This window comes from Arachis hypogaea, chromosome 18 (genome assembly GCF_003086295.3).
Source record: "Arachis hypogaea cultivar Tifrunner chromosome 18, arahy.Tifrunner.gnm2.J5K5, whole genome shotgun sequence".
NCBI lineage: Eukaryota > Viridiplantae > Streptophyta > Magnoliopsida > Fabales > Fabaceae > Arachis > Arachis hypogaea.
Genome location: NC_092053.1, coordinates 26,317,183 through 26,326,942, shown reverse-complemented (window position 1 = coordinate 26,326,942; position 9,760 = coordinate 26,317,183). Strand labels below are relative to the sequence as shown.

Sequence of the window (9,760 nt, the reverse complement as noted above, 5' to 3'; positions counted from 1 at the left end):
TTCTTTTTAATTAACTAATTGTTTCAAAATTCAATTTTAATTTATTTCTTCTTTTAATTTTCGAAAATCACTAACCATTTTTCAAAAATAATTTTCGAAAATTCTCTTTCTCTCTCATCTCCTTCTATTTATTTATTTATTTACTAACATCTCTTCCTCACTCACCAAAAATCCGAACCCCCTCTCTCTCTCTCTAAGTTCAGATTTTCTCTTCTTCTTTTCTTCTACTCTTCTTTTCTTCCACTCACCTAAGGAAACCTCTATACCTGGGCAAAAAGGATCCCTATTATTATTATTTTTCTGTTTCCTCTTTTTTTCATATGAGCAGGAGCAAGGACAAGAACATTCTTGTTGAAGCAGATCCAGAACCTGAAAGGACTCTGAAGAGGAAACTAAGAGAAGCTAAATTACAACAATCCAGCAAGCACCTTTCAGAAATTTTTGAACAGGAAGAGGAGATGGCAACCAAAAATAATAATAATGCAAGGAGGATGCTTGGTGACTTTACTGCACCTAATTCCAATTTACATGGAAGAAGCATCTCCATCCCTACCATTGGAGCAAACAACTTTGAGCTGAAACCTCAATTAGTTTCTCTGATGCAGCAGAACTGCAAGTTTCATGGACTTCCATCTGAAGATCCTTTTCAGTTCTTAACTGAATTCTTGCAGATCTGTGATACTGTAAAGACTAATGGAGTAGATCCTGAAGTCTACAGGCTCATGCTTTTCCCTTTTGCTGTAAGAGACAGAGCTAGAATGTGGTTGGACTCTCAACCCAAAGATAGCCTGAACTCTTGGGATAAGCTGGTCACGGCTTTCTTAGCCAAGTTCTTTCCTCCTCAAAAGCTGAGTAAGCTTAGAGTGGATGTTCAAACCTTCAGACAGAAAGAAGGTGAATCCCTCTATGAAGCTTGGGAGAGATACAAGGAACTGACCAAAAAGTGTCCTTCTGACATGCTTTCAGAATGGACCATCCTGGATATATTCTATGATGGTCTGTCTGAATTAGCTAAGATGTCATTGGATACTTCTGCAGGTGGATCCATTCACCTAAAGAAAACGCCTGCAGAAGCTCAAGAACTCATTGACATGGTTGCTAATAACCAGTTTATGTACACTTCTGAGAGGAATCCTGTAAGTAATGGGACGCCTCAGAAGAAGGGAGTTCTTGAAATTGATACTCTGAATGCCATATTGGCTCAGAACAAAATATTGACTCAGCAAGTCAATATGATTTCTCAGAGTCTAAATGGAATGCAAGCTGCATCCAACAGTACTCAAGAAGCAGCTTCTGAAGAAGAAGCTTATGATCCTAAGAATCCTGCAATTGCAGAGGTGAATTACATGGGTGAACCCTATGGAAACACCTATAATCCCTCATGGAGAAATCACCCAAATCTCTCATGGAAGGATCAACAAAAGCCTCAACAAGGCCTTAATAATGGTGGAAGAAACAGGTTTAGCAATAGCAAGCCTTTTCCATCATCCACTCAGCAATAGACAGAGAACTCTGAACAAAATACATCTAATTTAGCAAATTTAGTCTCTAATCTATCTAAGGCCACTGTGAGTTTCATGAATGAAACAAGGTCCTCCATTAGAAATTTGGAAGCACAAGTGGGCCAGCTGAGTAAAAAGATTATTGAAATCCCTCCTAATACTCTCCCAAGCAATACAGAAGAAAATCCAAAAGGAGAGTGCAAGGCCATTGAAATGACCATCATGGCCGAAACCACAAAAGAGGAGGAGAACGTGAATCCCAAGGAGGAAGACCTCCTGGGACGTCCAGTGATCAATAAGGAGTTTCCCTCTGAGGAACCAAAGGAATCTGAGACTCATCTAGAGACCATAGAGATTCCATTGAACCTCCTTATGCCCTTCATGAGCTCTGATGAGTATTCCTCTTCTGAAGAGAATGAGGATGTTACTGAAGAGCAAGTTACCAAGTTCCTTGGTGCAATCATGAAGCTGAATGCCAATTTATTTGGTAATGAAACTTGGGGAGATGAACCTCCCCTGTTCACCAATGAACTAAATGCATTGGATCAACTAAGATTGCCTCAGAAGAAACAGGATCCTGGAAGATTCCTAATACCTTGTACCATAGGCACCATGACCTTTGAGAAGGCTCTATGTGACCTTGGGTCAGGGATAAACCTCATGCCCCTCTCTGTAATGGAGAAACTGGGAATCTTTGAGGTGCAAGCTACCAGAATCTCATTAGAGATGGCAGACAACTCCAGAAAACAGGCTTATGGACAAGTAGAGGACATATTAGTAAAGGTTGAAGGCCTTTACATCCCTGCTGATTTCATAATCCTAGATACTGGAAGGATGAGGATGAATCCATCATTCTTGGAAGACCCTTCCTAGCCACAGCAAGAGCTGTAATTGATGTTAACAGAGGTGAACTAGTCCTTCAATTGAATGAGGACTCCCTTGAGTTTAAAACTCAAGGACATCCTTCTGTAAACATGAAAAAGAGGCACAGTAAGCTTCTCTCAAAATAGAGTCAACTAGAGCTCCCACAGTCAAACTCTAAGTTTGGTGTTGGAAGGCCTCAACTAAACTCTAAGTTTGGTGTTGAATTCCCATATCCAAACTCTAAGTTTGGTGTTGGGAAGTCTCAACAATGCTCTGAACATCTGTGAGGCTCCATGAGAGCCCACTGTCAAGCTATTGACATTAAAGAAGCGCTTGTTGGGAGGCAACCCAATTTTTATTTATCTAATTTTAATTTATTTTTATTGTTATTTCATGTTTTATTAGGTTCATGATCATGTGGAGTCACAAAATAAATATAAAAATTGAAACGGAATCAAAAACAGCAGAAAAAAAATCACACCCTGGAGGAGGATCTTACTGGCGTTTAAACGCCAGTAAGGAGCATCTGGCTGGCGTTCAACACCAGAACAGAGCATGGATCTAGCGTTGAACGCCAGAAACAAGCAGCATCCTGGCGTTCAGACGCCAGAAATGCACAGTGAGAAAAGCTGGCGCTGAACGTCAGAAACAAGCATAGAACTGGCGTTCAACGCCAGAAATATGCTGCATCTGGGCGCTGAACGCCCAGAACAAGCATCAATTCGGCGTTTAAACGCCAGAATTGCATGCAAAGGCATTTTACATGCCTAATTGGTGCAGGGATGCAATTCCTTGACACCTCAGCATATGTGGACCCCACATCCTCTCTTCCCAATAAACACTCTTCCCCAAAACTCTTCACCAATCACCTCAATCTCTCTTCCCTATCACCACTTCACCACTCACATCCATCCACTCTTCCCCATAAACTCCACCTACCTTCAAAATTGAAAACCAATTTCCCACCCAAACCCACCCTATATGGCCGAACCTTAACCCCCCTCCCTTCCCTATATAAAGCCCTCCATTCTTCTTCATTTTCACACAACACAACCCTCTCCTCCTCTTCTTGGCTGAAACACATCTCTCTCTCCCTCTCCTCCATTTCTTCTTCTTCTTCATCTATTATTTCTTCTCTTGCTCGAGGGCGAGCAATATTCTAAGTTTGGTGCGGTAAAAGCATAAGTTTTTTGTTTTTCCATTACCATTGATGGCACCTAAGACCGGAGAATCCTCTAGAAAAGGAAAAAGGAAAGACAAAAGCTTCCACCTCCGAGTCATGGGAGATGGAAAGATTCATCTCCAAAGCTCATCAAGACCACTTCTATGATGTTGTGGCCAAGAAGAAGGTGATCCCCGAGGTCCCTTTCAAGCTCAAGAGAAATGAGTATCTGGAGATCCAACATGAAATCCAAAGAAGAGGTTGGGAAGTTCTAACAAACCCCATCCAACAAGTCGGCATCCTAATGGTTCAAGAGTTCTATGCCAATGCATGGATCACTAGGAACCATGATCAAAGTAAGAACCCGAACCCAAAAAATTATCTCACCATGGTTCGGGGGAAATACTTAGATTTTAGTCCGGAAAACGTGAGGTTGGCGTTTAACTTGCCCATGATGCAAGGAGATGCACGCCCCTACACTAGAAGGGTCAACTTTAATCAAAGGTTTGACCAAGTCCTCATGGACATATGTGTGGAAGGAGCTCAATGGAAGATTGACTCAAAAGGCAAACCGGTTCAATTTAGAAGACTGGACCTTAAGCCTGTGGCTAGAGGATGGTTGGAGTTCATCCAACGCTCCATCATCCCCACTAGCAACCGATCTGAAGTTACTGTGGATCGGGCCATCATGATTCATAGCATCATGACTGGTGAGGAAGTAGAAGTTCATGAAGTCATCTCCCTTGAACTCTACAAAATAGCCGAAAAGTCCTCTCCCTTGGCAAGGCTAGCTTTCCCTCATCTTATTTGCCATCTATGTTACTCAGCTGAAGCTTTCATAGAAGGAGACATTCCCATTGAGGAAGAGAAGCCCATCACTAAGAAAAGGATGAAGCAAACAAGAGATCCCATTCATGGATCTCAAGAAACGCATGAAGCTCATCACCATGAGATCCCGGAGATGCCTCAAATGCATCTTCCTCCACAAAACTATTGGGAGCAAATCAACACCTCCCTAGGAGAATTAAGTTCCAACATGGGACAACTAAAGGTGGAACATCAAGAGCACTCCATCATCCTTCATGAAATTAGAGAAGATCAAAAAGCAATGAGGGAGGAGCAATAAAGACAATGAAGAGACATAGAAGAGCTCAAGGACATCATTGGTTCCTCAAGAAGGAAACGCCACCATCACTAAGGTGGACTCATTCTTTGTTCTTAAATTCTCTGTTTTTCGTTTTCTTTATGTTAAGTGCTTATCCATGTTTGTGTCTTATTACATGATCATTAGTATTTAGTAACTTTGTCTTAAAGTTATGAATGTCCTATGAATCCATCACCTCTCTTAAATAAAAAATGTTTTAATTCAAAAGAACAAGAAGTACATGAGTTTCAAATTTATCCTTGAACTTAGTTTAATTATATTGATGTGGTGACAATGCTTCTTGTTTTCTGAATGAATGCTTGAACAGTGCATATGTCTTTTGAAGTTGTTGTTCATGAATGTTAAATATGTTGGCTCTTGAAAGAATGATGACAAGGAGACATGTTATTTGATAATCTAAAAAATCATAAAAATGATTCTTGAAGCAAGAAAAAGCAGTGAATACAAAAGCTTGCAGAAAAAAAAAATATAGGCGAAAAAAATAAAAATAAAAAGCAAGCAGAAAAAGCCAAAAGCTCTTAAAACCAAGAGGCAAGGGTAAATAAAAAGGATCCCAAGGCTTTGAGCATCAGTGGATAGGAGGGCCTAAAGGAATAAAATCCTGGCCTAAGCGGCTAAACCAAACTGTCCCTAACCATGTGCTTGTGGCGTGAAGGTGTCAAGTGAAAACTTGAGACTGAGCGGTTAAAGTCAAGGTCCAAAGCAAAAGAAGAGTGTGCTTAAGAACCCTAGACACCTCTAATTGGGGACTTTAGCAAAGCTAAGTCACAATCTGAAAAGGTTCACCCAATTATGTGTCTGTGGCATTTATGTATCCGGTGGTAATACTGGAAAACAAAGTGCTTAGGGCCACGACCAAGACTCATAAAGTAGCTGTGTTCAAGAATCAACATACTGAACTAGGAGAATCAATAACACTATCTAAACTCTGAGTTCCTATAGATGCCAATTATTCTGAACCTCAATGGATAAAGTAAGATGCCAAAACTATTCAAGAGGCAAAAAGCTACAAGTCCCACTCATCTGATTGGAGCTATGTTTTATTGATAGTTTGGAATTTATAGTATATTCTCTTCTTTTTATCCTATTTGATTTTCAATTACTTGGGGACAAGCAACAATTTAAGTTTGGTGTTGTGATGAGCGGATAATTTATACGCTTTTTGGCATTATTTTTAGTATGTTTTTAGTAGGATCTAGTTACTTTTAGGGATGTTTTTATTAGTTTTTATGTTAAATTCACATTTCTGGACTTTACTATGAGTTTGTGTGTTTTTCTATGATTTCAGGTATTTTCTGGCTGAAATTGAGGGACTTGAGCAGAAATCAGATTCAGAAGTTGAAGAAGGACTGCTGATGCTGTTGGATTCTGACCTCCCTACACTCAAAGTGGATTTTCTGGAGCTACAGAACTCAAAATGGCGCGCTTCCAATTGCGTTGGAAAGTAGACATCTAGGGCTTTTCAACAATATATAATAGTTCATACTTTGGCCGAGGTTAGATGACGTAAAAGGGCGTTGAACGCCAGTTCTACGCTGCAGTCTGGAGTTAAACGCCAGAAACATGTCACGAACCAGAGTTGAACGCCAGAAACACGTTACAACCTGGCGTTCAACTCCAGAGAGAGCCTCTGCATGTGTAACATTCAAGCTCAGCCCAAGCACACACCAAGTGGGCCCCGGAAGTGGATTTATGCATCAATTACTTACTTCTGTAAACCCTAGTAACTAGTTTAGTATAAATAGGACCTTTTACTATTGTATTAGGCATCTTGGGACGTCTGGTTCTTAGATCATGGGGGCTGGCCATTCGGCCATACTTGAAAATTTCACTTATGTATCTTCAAACGGTAGAGTTTCTACACTCCATAGATTAAGGTGTGGAGCTCTGCTGTTCCTCATGAATTAATGCAAAGTACTACTGTTTTTCTATTCAATTCAACTTATTCCGCTTCTAAGATATTCATTCGCACTTCAATATGAATGTGATGAACGTGACAATCATCATCATTCCCCCACGAACGCGTGCCTGACAACCACTTCCGTTCCACCTTAGATTGGATGAGTATCTCTTGGATCTCTTAATCAGGATCTTCGTGGTATAAGCTAGATTGATGGCGGCATTCATGAGAATCCGGAAAGTCTAAACCTTGTCTGTGGTATTCCGAGTAGGATTCTGGGATTGAATGACTGTGACGAACTTCAAACTCGCGAGTGCTGGGCGTAGTGACAGACGCAAAAGGAGGGTGAATCCTATTCCAGTATGATCGAGAACCTCTAGATGATTAGCCATGCAGTGACAGTGCATAGGACCATTTTCACAGAGAGGATGGGATGCAGCCATTGACAGCGCATCAGACCATTTTCACAGAGAGGATGAAAAGTAGCCATTGACAACGGTGATGTCCTTACATAAAGGCAGCCATAGAAAGGAGTAGGATTGATTGGATGAAGACAGCAGGAAAGCAGAAGTTCAGAGGAATGAACGCATCTCTATACATTTATCTGAAATTCTCACCAATGATCTACATAAGTGTTTCTATCTTTATTTTCTAATTATTTATTATTTATTTTTGAAAACTCCACAATCAATTATTATCCGCCTAACTGAGATTTACAAGGTGACCATAGCTTGCTTCATACCAACAATCTCCGTGGGATCGACCCTTACTCACGTAAGGTTTTATTACTTGGACGACCCAGTGCACTTGCTGGTTAGTTGTGCGAAGTTGTGAAGTTATGCTTGGACCATGGTATTGTGCACCAGTTTGTTGGCGCCATTACCAGGGAGAGAACGAACAACAAATTTTACAACCTCAGAGTAACAATTTCGCGCACCATTAAGCAACTGGGACAACTATCTGTAGGTGAAAGGTCTCTCCTGAGATGAAAAATAGCAGTGGGCAGTGCCTCTCGCACACAAAGCCAAACCAAGAATTTGATCTTTTCTGGAACAAGTTGACGCCAAATCCAAAGTTAATTCCCTCTCTCCTCCCATTCAAACATCTCCTTGCAGAGCCATAAGTATCTATTACTGACATCATAAACCTTAACCGCCCTACCGGACCAAGTCCATCCTACCACTGAACCCGCTTGCACATCAGGGTTGTAAGAGAGAATGCTATGGGATATTTTGAAGGATGGTTTTGATTGGTGCATTGGAAATTTGGACCAAAACTTTTGGTTTTCTAAATGGAGGAAAGAGGGGGTAGCTATGTAATGAGACGGATTATGTTCACATTTCTGATTCGAATATCTGAATTTTAGATCTATGGTTAGTTGGGGAGTGACACCTTGAGAATGTCTATTCTCCTTTTCACCAGGTTTTGCATAATAATGATATGAGTACGAACAATATATATGAGATAGTAGAAATAACAATAACGGCACATACAAACTAATCCCATGATAATTGTGCCGCAAGACGTCTTAGATCTCCCAGTCTTCTCTTCCTCGGTCCATCTGTTCTTCTTTCCCTGTTCTCTGCGCCGCCTAGTCCTCTCCATGTCGCTCGCCTTCTTGCCGCTCTCTTCCTCAACTCTATTAATTGCCTAAGTTTCAATGTTCATCGAGGTTTGTCCTCGCCGTTCTTCTTCGGGCTTCTACTTCTGGTTTCTGCTTCTACATCTGCTTCTTCTAGCTTCTGTTTCTTTTGGCTTCTGCTTGTGCACTTTCTTCTGGATTTTGATTCTGTTTCTGTTTTCATTAAGTTCTGGGTTCTACTTCTTTAAATTATGGGTTTTGGCTTTTAGTTTAATTTTTTTGTTTTAAATTTGGATTCTATTAGCTATTAAATTTAGATGTATTGCTATTAGAAAATTTTGGTTCTCTTGTTATTATTTTGAATTGGTACTATTATTTATAAAATTTCTGTTGTTGAATCTTCTCTGCTGTTGTTTGAATAATGATTCTGGTTCTTTAAGAGATTTTTTCAAACTTTTTTAATTCTTAGAAATAACTTTTTTAATTGGATATATCCGATACCCGATCCGATCCGATCCGCCCATGTGCGAATCGAATCGGATCCAAGGTTAAAATATGCGGATATTGGATCCGATCTGATCTGTATGCATCCCTACTTGCTACGTAAAAAGGGGACCAGAAAAGCCAAGGTCAGTTTGATCACAATTATTAATGATATCTACAAATTTATATGTATTTTGAAAAAGGTTAGAAGAACCCCATGAGTCATTGAGAGACAGAGGATAGAGTTGAAGTCTCCATCCAAACACCAAGCCCCATGAATAGCAGAAGCTATGTTCTCTAAATTATTCCAAAGATCAAATCTTCGACTTGCTTGAGGGCTTATATAAATGGTTGCGAAGAACTATGAATTCGTGTTCTCATACTACATTTCAAGATGGATGAACTGTTTGTGAATCTGTTGAGGCTTAACGTTCCAATTATCTTTCATCCAGAGGCACCAAATCTCCCTAGAGAAACTCTCTGCTTCACTAAGACACCACAAATTGAACCCCATTTTCTTGATAACAGCTTTGACCTTAGCGCCTGAAACATGAGCTTTAGGTAAAACGCAAAACTTAGAACAATATCTAGCTTTTCCCCTTAGCTGAGGCCCCTCTATTGTTCCCAATGATGATATTCATTAAAAAACTTAAAAAATTAACAAGGAAAAAAATAGAATTATAAGAAAGACCCCTTGAACCCTGAGATCAAGAAGCAATTAAGCTTCCATGGGTCTGTGTTCTGGAGCATCAACTCCATCTCTTCCTTCTAGACCCAAACACTTTTCTGCATTATTTTCATCTTCCATCATCATGTTGTTTTGTTGCACATCATATTGCTCTGGGGTTTGTCTTTATATTCTCTTACACCATGACCTCCTTCACCACCAATCTTATTTTTTGATGTCCTAATTCCTAAAATTACATTGATTTTTATGGTTATCCTTTCGAGAAATATGGCTTTCTTTCTGGCTCTCTTTACTTATATTATTGGCAATATTATAAAACTGATCCCCATGAGATCTGCTGCCTGCTGCTTTCTATATTCACTTGAATTAAACTCTGATTTTTCTTTTAAATTTGGTTTTTTCTCCTTCTACATT

At 39.9% G+C, this 9,760-nt stretch overlaps 1 non-coding gene across 1 annotated transcript; it reads right to left on the bottom strand.

The window, feature by feature from the left end:
- Positions 1–854: 854 nt before the first annotated feature.
- Positions 855–962, bottom strand: LOC112774646 (small nucleolar RNA R71). The gene has a single exon (XR_003189121.1). It is a non-coding gene; the product is annotated as a small nucleolar RNA R71 (small nucleolar RNA).
- Between the last annotated feature and the right edge of the window lie 8,798 nt (positions 963–9,760).